Source organism: Mobula hypostoma, chromosome 11, assembly GCF_963921235.1.
Source record: "Mobula hypostoma chromosome 11, sMobHyp1.1, whole genome shotgun sequence".
NCBI classification, from domain to species: domain Eukaryota; kingdom Metazoa; phylum Chordata; class Chondrichthyes; order Myliobatiformes; family Myliobatidae; genus Mobula; species Mobula hypostoma.
The window spans coordinates 68,628,320-68,640,896 of NC_086107.1; positions in this window are offsets into that span (position 1 = coordinate 68,628,320).

Genomic DNA, 12,577 nt, shown 5'->3' on the forward strand with positions numbered 1-12,577 from the left:
CTACAAGGGATATATGTGCATTTAAAGGGCAACGGCGATTTAGGGATGGGCAGCAGGGTTTGTGTGTGGGAAATTGAGTCTCGTGAATTTGATTGATTTTAGAAGAAGTGACAAAGAATATTAATGAGGGCACAGTGGCAAATGTTCTCTACATAGACTTCAGCAAGGTTTTAGAGCAGGTCCCACATGTAGGCTGGATAGAAGGTTAACTCACATGGGATTGCGGCTAATTGGATGCAAAATTGGCTTTGTGGAGGGTGACAGAGGGTGGTAGTGGGGAGTTATTTTTCAAATTACAGATCTGTGACCAGAGCTTATCTCAGGGAATGGTGCTGGGAATGCTACATTTTTTTTTGTTGTACATATTAATGATTTGGACAAGAATGTAAGGTGGAATGATTAGTAGGTTTGTGGATGTCACAAATCTTGATGGTGTGGTGGGTGGCGGAGAAGGTTCCTTGAAGTTGTTATAGCTGAGGGTGGTAATGGGGACAAGCTCCCATACCTATTAATTGCATCCAATGACGTGCATCTCAAATGGGCTCCGACAACAAAGTCCAGCTCCTGGCCTTCACATGTGGCTTGGCAACTAAGCCCGGTGGTGCCATTTCTACTGACAGGAGAAGGGGTAAAGGCCGGTTAGTGGCACCTTAAAACCTCACTTCAGGCAGATGGGGTTCGTCAGCCATCGTTGGCAACTCACCTAGGAGAAGGAAAACTCTGATCTCAAGCCTCCACTGTCTTCTGCCTGTACTCACTCATGGGGAAGGCTTCGGGAGTAAACCCCGAGGGAATAATCCAGAGCTGGAGTCCCTGAGGCAGTCGTACATTGAGTTCAATGCTGACTGGTAACTCCTGCGGTGCTGCTGGTGCCAAACTGTATGGGTCTCTGCCATTTCTTTGGCTTTATCAGATGTGTGGAGAGGGGGAGCTTGTTACATGGGCAACAGCTTGCTCTCCATATTGTACTGTCCAAGCTTGTGTATCTGGACAGTTAGAATGCAATATCCATGGTCGACTCTGACCGACGGAGGCCCTCACCTCACAATGGGCAGTGATGAAGGTTGTCTGAGGTTACAACAGGATACAGATCAACTGGGAAAAGAACGGCAGGTAGAATTTATTTATTTTTATTGTTGTTATTTAGCGATACAGCGCGAGTAGCTTCTTCCAGCCCTTCGAGCGATGCTGCCTCAGCAACCCAATTGACCTTAATCTAATCACGGGACAATTTACAATGACTAATTAGCCTGCCCGGTATGCCTTTGGACTCTGGGAGCACCCAGGGAAAACCCAAACATTCCTTGGGGAGGACGTACAGAGACTCCTCACAGAATGGTGCTGGAATTGAACTCTGAACTCTGAACTCTGAGCTGTATTAGCATCGTGCTAACCACTACACTACCGTGGTGCTCAGAGTAGTGTGAAGTAATGCATTTTGGTGAGTTAAACCAGGGCAGGCCATAAATAGTGAATGGCAAGCCCCAAGGAAGTTTGCTGAACAGAGACACCTAAGGGTACAGTACATCACTCCCTGACAGTGGTAATACAGATAGATGGGGTGTTGAAGAAGGCATGTAGCAGCCAGCCAGTCTGCATTGGTCAAAGCACTGAACACAGGAGTTAGATCATCATGTTCCAGGTGTACGGTACACTAGTTAGGCCACAGGCAGAGTACTGTGTGCAGTTCTGGTCACCATTCTAGCAGAAAGATGCGCCTAGCTAGAGAGTGTGCAAGAAAGATTCGTAAGGATGTTGCCAGGACTGAGGGGGTGATTTACGACACTGGAAAGGATGGGTCTGTTTTCCTTGAAGCAAAGGAGATGGAGTGGTGACCTTCTAGTTCTCTCACTTTTGGCTCCCTTGTGGGAATCACTCCTTTGTTTACCAACTCCCCCTTGTCTGCTCCAAATTGAATGTGGCAAGGCATTCATCCCTGCACAACGATCAGTTCCTTTGTTGCTGTTGGCTCCTTGTTCCCCCGGGTTCACAATCCCTGCTGCTGTTCATAGGTTTCATTACTTTGTGGATCCAGAACTGGCTTGCCCACAGAAGGCAAAGAGTGGTTGTAGATGGGTCATATTCTGCATGGAGGCCAGTGACCAGTGGTGTGCCTCAGGGATCTGTTCTGGGACCCTTACTCTTTGTGATTTTTATAAATGACCTGGATGAGGAAGTGGAGGGATGGGCTGGTAAATTTGCTGATGACACAAAGGTTAGGGGTGTTGTGGATAGTGTAGAGGGCTGTCAGAGGTTACAGCAGGACATTGATAGGATGCAAAACTGGGCTGAGAAGTGGTAGATGGAGTTCAACCCAGATAAGTGTGAAGTAGTTCATTTTGGTAGGTCAAATATGATGGCAGAATATAGCATTAATGGTAAGACTCTTGGCAGTGTGGAGGATCAGAGGGATCTTGGGGCCTGAGTCCATAGGACACTCAAAGCAGCAGCGCAGGTTGGCTCTGTGGTTAAGAAGGCATATGGTGTATTGGCCTTCATTAATTGTGGAATCGAATTTAGGAGCCGAGAGGTAATGTTGCAGCTATATAGGACCCTGGTCAGACCCCACTTGGAGTATTGTGCTCAGTTTTGATCGCCTCACTACAGGAAGGATGTGGAAACCATATAAAGGGTGCAGATGAGATTTAGAAGGATGTTGTCTGGATTGGGGAGCATGCCTTATGAAAGCAGGTTGAGTGAACTTGGCCTTTTCTCCTTGGAGCGGCGGAGGATGAGAGGTGACCTGATAGCGGTGTATAAGATGATGAAAGGCATTGATCGTGTGGATAGTCGAAGGCTTTTTCCCAGGACTGAAATGGCTGCCACAAGAGGGCACAGGTTTAAGGTGCTGGGGAGTAGGTACAAAGGAGATGTCAGGGGTAAGTTTTTTTCTCAGAGAGTGGAGAGTGTGTGGAATGGGCTTTCGGCAACGGTGGTGGAGGCAGATACGATAAGGTCTTTTAAGAGACTTTTGGATAGGTACACGGAGCTTAGGCTGTGGGTAACACTAGGTAATTTCTAAGGTAGGGATGTGTTCGGCACAGCTTTGTGGGCTGAAGGGCCTGTATCGTGCTGTATGTTTTCTATGTTTCCCCATGGCCTGTCCTCACTCTAGTCAGCATGCTCCACCCCTACTCTGCTCAGTCTGTCTCGTCAGTCGGTTAGGTCATGGAAGCTGGGCACTGAACCAAAGGTACTCCACACCTCTACTACCTCCGTTCATTACCATTTCATTTCACCCAATTTCCAGAGCCTTTTGTGAGACTTAATTCCTGTGTGTCAGGGCTGTCAACTCTTGAATGCATTTTTGATTATTTGCCCTGCGTACAGGCGAGCTGTGTGTAAGATGTGACACAGCTAATAGATTGGCTGCCTCACAGGTACAGAGACCCAGGTTCGATCCTGAACTCAGGTGCGGTTTGTGTGGGGTTTGCATGTTCGTCCTGTGATTGCATGGGTCCACGTTCCCCCCTCCCCGACCACCACCCTCCCCGGGCGTGCTCCGGTTTCCTTCCACGTCCCAAAAACATGGAAATGACTCCTTGTATGTAAGCGTGTGTTAGACTGTTGGGGAGAGTTGCTGGGAATGTGGGGAGAATAAAAATGGGATCAGTGGAGGATCAGGGCAAGTGGATGCTTGACCTCGTGTGTTCTCAGTGGGCTAAAAAGCCTGATTTGGTGCTGAGTGACTCTACAAATCTGCAATATAAGCATCATTAAGGCTCCTGCTGAGGAAATACTCACAAACATTTTACTGGACTGCTCCAAAATAAACTTGTTAGGAACCTAGGAGCAGATCACCAGTCCGAATATGGCCAGGAACAAGATGGTGCTGAGGAAAAAGAGGGCTGAAGGGAATTGGCAGAGGGAAGCCCAAATTTGGAGATATGCAACAAGAACTACTCATGGTGAGAGGAGGAAGGCAGCTGAGATCAAGGTTCAACCAATTACTCTTCTAATCATGAGCAGGTTTACCATGGGGAGTTGCACTGGTGACTGACAGCAAGCAAGGAATGTGTCCTATTATTGATCATGTGTTCTGGTCTGTGGGTGCCAGCTGTTCCCCAGTCCCACAAAACACACAGAAAAATTGTTTAATATCATTTCCAGTACACAAATGTAAGAATTAAATAATTGTTACTGTGGATCTGATGCTACACAAAAAAACACACAAAAGATGAAGAACACAATAGTAAAAACACACAATTGTTATAAATGCATAAGATAGCTTATATGCATTGTTTGCTTGTATGTCCATAAAGTGATGCTAGTCTGCAAATAAGGCAACTGATAGGAGCTAGTAAAGTAGTGGTGGTGAGGGTTGTGGAGTGGTGGGTTTGTGAGGAGAGATGTTCATCAGCGTAACTGCTTGGGAAAAGTAACTGTTTTTGAGTCTGGTGGTCCTGGTGTGGAAGCTATGTAGCCTCCTCCCTAATGGGACTGGGACAAACAGTCCATGACCAGGGTGTGTGGGGTCTTCATGATGTTGCTGGCCTTGACATGACAGATGCACTGGCATTTGTCGTAGAGCGGTTCAAAGGTCTTCAAGATGATTGGCAACAGTGCCACCAAGCAGTAGTCAATTATTTCTGAAGGTGTAGGTTTCTTTGGTACAAGGATGATGGTGGGTGATATGAAGGATGTGGAGACAGCAGCCCGGATGAGTGAAGTGTTGAAGATGTCTGTGAAGAACTGGTGTCCACATTCCCTGGGTACTTGGCCTGGGATGTTGTCTGGCCTGGCCACCTTACTGAAGTTGACTCTCTGCAGGGTCCTCCTCATGTCTGCTGCTGTTACAGACAGTGTCTACTCACCTGGGGGTGGGGGTAGCTTTCGTGGGCGGCGTGGTGTTGCATAACAATTGTTCAGGGCGTCAGGGAGGCATGCGTCACTGGTACAGTCGACACTGTTTTTCCTTGTGTCGTTTTCCACAATAGCCTCCAGTCTGGAAAGCCAAAGGGCACGTGGAGCTGAGGGAGACGACCGGCCATGATCTTATAGAATGGCAGAGTAGGCACATTGAGCCGAATGGCCTATTCCTGCTTTTATTTCTTAACTGGATTGGGGAGGAATGTGGAGTTAACAAGGACACTGTTGTGTTCGCTCAGTAGAAGAATCAATGCTATTAAAATCCAAAAAGAATTGTGTCTTTCACACTGACTAGTTATTGATCGTTCTGCTCCCAGCTGGGTGAGAGAAATAGCTGCAATGATTTGAAAGCATTTTAGTCAGTACATCTCCGAAGCCACATCACAGGAGCCACACATATTTATATCAAGTGCCTTCTACCAAATTACTTGAGGGAAAACAATGTCTGTGGAGAAATATGATGAATTTACTCCAAGAAAGAGCTATGACACTTGGAAGAGATCCTTGGAGCAACATGCACACTTAAACCCAGTTTAACAAACATATCACTCATAGTTACACCCGAAGCCTTCACATGACCCATTATTTCAGAGGAAGTTAAATACTGGATAATTTTCCAAGCTTCCTCCTGTACCTAAAGACAGGTACTGTCATAGTCCGGTCCGTGAAATCCATATTCCGGTTCACGGTCCGGTCCATCAACCCTTGCTCCAGGTTTTCCTTTCTACCCTGTTTCTGTCCTTGTTGAGCTAATTGAGGCAGCTGATGCTCGTTGGGGCTGGCTGCATAAATACCTCCAGAGACCCAGGCGTGGCTGCTAGATTGTTCTTGACCCCACTGCTTGTATCTCTTGCTCTGCCTTCTGTTTCCTCTCCTGAAGCCCTGCTTTGTCTTGCCTGCAGTCTTGTCCTGGAGCCACCCTGTTTCTAGCTCCCTTCCTGTCCCTTGCCTCTGCCCAGGTAAGCCAGGCCGTCTTGCCGTTACCTGGGGTTGGTTCTGTCCCTTCCTGTCCCTTGCCTCGTCACGTGGTCAGCTGCACCCTGCCCAGGTGATCCGCGCTCTGCCCTGGAGGAGCCTAGCCTCCAGCCTCGCCTGGCCTCCTGCCTCTGCCTCAGCCTCGCCTCGCCTCAAGTCTCCTTGCCTAGTTCTGGGGTCCGAGCCAGAGGCAAGACCCAGGTACTGGGTCCTTGTCCAGTCTCTGGCTCGGAGTCAAAGCCCGGGCTCCTAGCTCTCTTGTCCGGTCTTGTTCCGGGTTCCCAGTTCATGTCCATGTCCTTGCCATCGCCCTGTATCCTAGTCCTGTCCCTCGTACTTCAGTGTCTGCGTCTTGCACTTGGGTCTGTTCCCAGCCCGTGCCCTTGTGACAGGTACAGGAGGAAGCTTGAGTGGAAACTCCAGCAGAACAACATGAGAGAGGTCTGGAGGGGGTTGAGGACCATCACTGGGTTCCGGCAAACTAGCAGCAGAGGAGCCGAAGGCAGTGTGGACAGGGCCAACGAACTTAACCTGTTCTTTAACAGATTTGACATTGTGGCCCCTGCCCATCCCCCACGAGTCATCTGTTGTCGGCCCCCAACCAACACATATTCCACTCTCCCCTCCTACCCCTTCTCACAGTCCCTCACCCTGCTCTCCTGACTATACCCCTTCCCCACACGAAACCACCACGGTGGGCTTCACAGCTGAACAGGTGAGAAGACAGCTGAAACGTCTCAACCTAAGCAAGGCTGCAGGACCGGATAGTGTCAGTACCAGGGTGCTCAAAGCCTGTGCCCCTCAGCTATGTGGAGTACTTCACCATGTCTTCAACCTGAGCCTTAGGCTCCGGAGGGTTCCTGTGCTGTGGAAGACGTCCTGCTTCGTCCCTGTGCTGAAGACACCGCGCCCCAGCGGCCTCAATAACTACAGACCGGTGGCATTCACCTCCCACATCATGAAGACCCTGGAGAGACTTGTTCTGGAGCTGCTCTGGCCTATGGTCAGGCCACACTTAGATCCCCTCCAGTTTGCCTACCAGCCCCGACTAGGAGTTGAGGATGCCCTCGTCTACCTGCTGAACCGTGTCTACGCCCACCTGGACAAGCCAGCAAGCACTATGAGGGTCATGTTTTTCGACTTCTCCAGTGCGTTCAACACCATCCGCCCTGCTCTGCTGGGGGAGAAGCTGACAGCGATGCAGGTGGATGCTTCCCTGGTATCATGGATTCTTGACTACCTGACTGGCAGACCACAGTATGTGTGCTTGCAACACTGTGTGTCCGACAGAGTGATCAGCAGCACTGGGGCTCCACAGGGGACTGTCTTGTCTCCCTTTCTCTTCACCATTTACACCTCGGACTTCAACTACTGCACAGAGTCTTGTCATCTTCAGAAGTTTTCTGATGACTCTGCCATAGTTGGATGCATCAGCAAGGGAGATGAGGCTGAGTACAGGGCTACGGTAGGAAACTTTGCCACATGGTGTGAGCAGAATTATCTGCAGCTTAATGTGAAAAAGACTAAGGAGCTGGTGGTGGACCTGAGGAGAGCTAAGGTACCGGTGACCCCTGTTTCCATCCAGGGGGTCAGTGTGGACATGGTGGAGGATTACAAATACCTGGGGATACGAATTGACAATAAACTGGACTGGTCAAAGAACACTGAGGCTGTCTACAAGAAAGGTCAGAGCCGTCTCTATTTCCTGAGGAGACTGAGGTCCTTTAACATCTGCCGGATGATGCTGAGGATGTTCTATGAGTCTGTGGTGGCCAGTGCAATCATGTTTGCTGTTGTGTGCTGGGGCAGCAGGCTGAGGGTGGCAGACACCAACAGAATCAACAAACTCATTCGTAAGGCCAGTGATGTTGTGGGGATGGAACTGGACTCTCTGACTCTCTGATGGTGGTGTCTGAAAAGAGGATGCTGTCCAAGTTGCATGCCATCTTGGACAATGTCTCCCATCCACTACATAATGTACTGGCTGGGCACAGGAGTACATTCAGCCAGAGACTCATTCCACCGAGATGCAACACAGAGCATCACAGGAAGTCATTCCTGCCTGTGGCCATCAAACTTTACAACTCCTCCCTTGGAGGGTCAGACACCCTGAGCCAATAGGCTGGTTCTGGACTTATTTCCTGGCATAATTTACATATTACTATTCAACTATTTATGGTTTTATTACTATTTAATTATTAATGGTGCAACTGTAATGAAAACCAATTTCCCCCAGGATCAATAAAGTATGACTATGACTGTAATGACTGAGGTGTGATCATTAACATTTAGATTTGGGTCTTACAATCATAAGGTCATACAGCACAGCAAAAGGCCTTTGGCACAACAGGCTCTATGCTGACCAAGCTGCTGATCTCAGCTAATCCCATCTGACTGATGTTTGACCAGAACCAGGGGGTGCCAGCCTTTTTTATGCCATGGACCAAAACCATTGAGCAAGAGGTCCGAGGAGGGTGGCAGTGTTAGCTGTGAGGAGGATGCTAAGAGGATGCAGAGTGACTTGGATAGGTTGGGTGAGTGGGCAAATTCATGGCAGATGCAATTTAATGTGGATAAATGTGAAGTTATCCACTTTGGTGGCAAAAATAGGAAAACAGATTATTATCGGGTCTCGGCCTGAAACGTCGACTGCGCCTCTTCCTATAGATGCTGCTTGGCCTGCTGCGTTCACCAGCAACTTTGATGTGTGTTGTTATTATCTGAATGGTGGCCGATTAGGAAAAGGGGAGGTGCAACAAGACCTGGGTGTCATTATACACCAGTCATTGAAAGTGGGCATGTAGGTACAGCAGGCGGTGAAAAAGGCGAATGGTATGCTGGGATTTATAGCGAGAGGATTCGAGTACAGGAGCAGGGAGGTACTACTGCAGTTGTACAAGGCCTTGGTGAGACCACACCTGGAGTACTGTGTGCAGTTTTGGTCCCCTAATCTGAGGAAAGACATCCTTGGCATAGAGGGAGTACAAAGAAGGTTCACCAGATTGATTCCTGGGATGGCAGGACTTTCATATGAAGAAAGACTGGATGAACTGGGCTTGTACTCGTTGGAATTTAGAAGATTGAGGGGGGATCTGATTGAAACGTATAAGATCCTAAAGGGATTGGACAGGCTAGATGCAGGAAGATTGTTCTTGATGTTGGGGAAGTCCAGAACGAGGGGCCACAGTTTGAGGATAGAGGGGAAGCCTTTTAGGACCGAGATTAGGAAAAACTTCTTCACACAGAGAGTGGTGAATCTGTGGAATTCTCTGCCACAGGAACAGTTGAGGCCAGTTCATTGGCTATATTTAAGAGGGAGTTAGATATGGCCCTTGTGGCTACGGGGGTCAGGGGGTATGGAGGGAAGGCTGGGGCGGGGTTCTGAGTTGGATGATCAGCCATGATCATAATAAATGGCAGTGCAGGCTCGAAGGGCTGAATGGCCTACTCCTGCACCTATTTTCTATGTTTCTATGTGACCCTAGGTTGGGAACGCCTGCTCTAGACCATCCCTACCCACTTACCAGTCCGAGTAGCTTTTAATTGTTGTTATTGTACCTGCCTTGTCCACTTCCACTGGCAACATGTTCTAAACACGTACCAGTCTCTGTGTGAAAAAATTGCTCCTCGGTTTCTCTGGTTCTTGATTTCCCCAACACTGTGAATAAAGACTGTGCATTCACCCTATCTATGCCCCTTTGTGACTGTGTACACCTCCGCAAGATCACTTCTCAGTCTTCTACAATCCAATGAATAAAATTCCAACCTGCTCAACCTCTCCCTTAACTCAGTCCCTTGTGCGTGCCATTTAAGGAATGAACTGGAATTGGATTACGGTCTTTAAAACATAGCAACTCCAATAAAGATTTTATGAGGCATATTCATAAATTGCAACTGGAACCCCTGGATTGTTACAGACTTTCCAGATTTTAAATGTAGGGTAACGGTCCAAATTAAATACTCAAATTTCCTTGTCAATATCAAGACTCGAGGCAATTAATAACCTGAGCAAATAAAACATGGCAAGGGCAAAGTTTTTCTTAATATCTGCTCCAAGTGGCTTTGAGTCGGGTGTGAATTTTCCTGGAGTGTTGAGCACTGTTAATACATGGTTTTCCAGGGTCAGCATCTTGGTTTAATCATTCACAGCGACAACTACATATCTGCAGAGGCACTGAAAATTCAACATCTTTCCTCAGTGGAGCTCAGAAAAGATTGCATACCTTTAACATTGCAAATTAGGGATAACCTGGCAAATAGGATATCAATTTGTTCTTTGGGAACCTTAGCCCTCTCCCCATCACCCCACCTTTTTCAATGATATGTAGCAAAGCCACCTCATTACTCAAAATTACATGCTTACTGGATTGGGTCTCTGAGCTACAGATTGTTGTCAATGCCTTGTGGGAAGAGGAGATGCTGGATCCTGTCAGATGGTTTCCAGAGTTGACAGTCAAGTTTATGTGCCTCATTGCCAGAACTTTCAAGTAAGAGCCTCAACTTGCCTCAGAGTCAGATGAGATTTGAAATGCTCAGGAGGCCAGACAGCAGCTGTGGAAAGAAATACAGAATTTTAATGCTTTGCTTTAACTCAAGAGCATATTAAGTGCCTGGAACAGACTGCCAGGGGTGGAGCAGCTACAGTATGTAAGAGGCTTTTACAATCACACATGAATATCCAGGTACTGGAGGGATGAGGAGGGATTTCTTTAGCAAGAAGTTGGTGAATCTGTGGAATTCATTGCCACGGGCAGCTGTGGATGCCAAGTCATTGGTGTATTTAAAGTGGAGATTGACAGGTACTTAATTAATAAGGGCATCAAAGGAGAATGGGATTGAGAGGGAAAACAAATCAGTTGTGATCAAATGTTGGAGCAGACACAATAGACCAAATGGTCTATTTCTGCTCCTACATTATGTCTTATGGTTTTAGGGTCTGGTGCAAAGACCACTGCAACCCATTTCTTGTCAAAGGAACGAGGGAGAACTGATTTTGTGATGGTACAATATTTTTGTCTTATGCTGTGGACAGTGGCATAGGAATGCACGATATTATAAGCTTGTAAATATTCTGAGTAAGGCATATTGTTGGTAAAATAAAAATTGCTCAGCACATCAGCATGGGACTGGAGGAAGCCATGGCATTTCCCTGCAAGTTAGAGCTATTGTCATTAGCAACCTTTGAGATCCTGGAGGCTTTGGAAAGAGTTCAGAAGGGGTTTGCCAGGATGATGCATAGATTAGAGAATATTATCATTGGAAGGCAATCGCTATAAGGAGAGGCTGGAGAGGCTTCGATTGTTTTCTCTGGAGCGTCGGAGACTTGAAAGAGGTTTATTAAAGCGTAGATAGGCAGCCAGTATCTTTTCTCCAGTTGAATATTGGAGGGCATAATTTAAAGGTGAGAGGGGAAAGGTTTCAAGTAGACGTGCAACACAAGTGTTTTTTTTAAACAGAGAGTGGTAGGTGCCTGGAATGCACTGTCAACAGTGTGGCGGAAAGCAGATATGATAATTAGATTCAAGAGACTTTAGGACAGGCAGGAAATGGATAGATATGGCTCATAAGCAAGCAAGGGATTTATTTGGTCAGCACAGACAGTGAGGGCTGAATGGCCTGTTCCTGTGCTGTGCTGTTCAAGGTTGTGTTCTAACTGGTGATTCTGAGTTGTGGACAACTTTCCCCACGGCCACCGATGGGCAGACTGCACAGTGTATACTGATGTGCCTCCAGCTGCAGTCATTTTTATTGGATACTTTGGCATGGAGACCCGGGGAACACAGAATGTTAACAAGTAAGCAAAATGGCATTTTTCCCTCGGTCTAAATGTATTTCCCAAGCCTGGTCTCTTTCACCGTCAACTACATAGGCATTGTGATCTGAAGGGACAGATTTCTAGCAGAGTTCCTGTGTGCTTCTGCTCTCTGGGTTGACACACTGGACTTTTGGCCTGGCTGTTTGAACAGGTAGCCAACCTCTTTTGCTCTGGGAAAATCAGGAATCTCTTTTCAGTCTTAGTGCCAGGAGGAAAAAAAATAATAGGTAAGTGATACTTCAGTCAATTAGAATTGAATGTAAAAGTGAATTGGCTATTGATCACATGCCTTGGCTGTGTCTACTAATGATGGTAGCAGATTTCTGCAACAGGAGCTGTGTGCAATAGGCTTCACTGTCTTTTTATCCAGTTTAAGGCTATTATTACTAAATCTGTTGCTCTTCTGGACCTTTTCCTGCTTGCATCCGGTCCCCTTTGCCTCTCAGTTCTGCTCCTCCCACACCAATGAGCATTGTTTTTCAGTAAGGAATCATCACATCTTAACAGCTTTAAGGACTTCAAAATGTTTAAGATTTAACCTGCTCCCTCTGATGATTCTTTTAGCTCTCCCTAGCTCCAAGATGAGTCACTCCATTTGGTATACAGTGATTTTTCTGCCATTCATGTCAACCTACACAGGGGACCCTGGCTTTCCAGTCAGATCTGTTATATGGAAATTGTGTGTAGGAGTGTTTAATGGAGTTGCTGTACAGACTGCATTTGCAGGTGAAAAACAGGAAGCTTCACCAACAAACCTGGAGTCAGGCAAGCTTGCCCAACCCCCACTAGCGTATCTGTGTGTTGTTGAATTCATCAAGAGGGAGGGGTATGGGAGAGGCTGATGTCAGGAAGTGCAGGTGCTTGATGGACAATGTCACCATCTTCTGATCAGACCCACGAGTCAGTCCTCAGATCGGT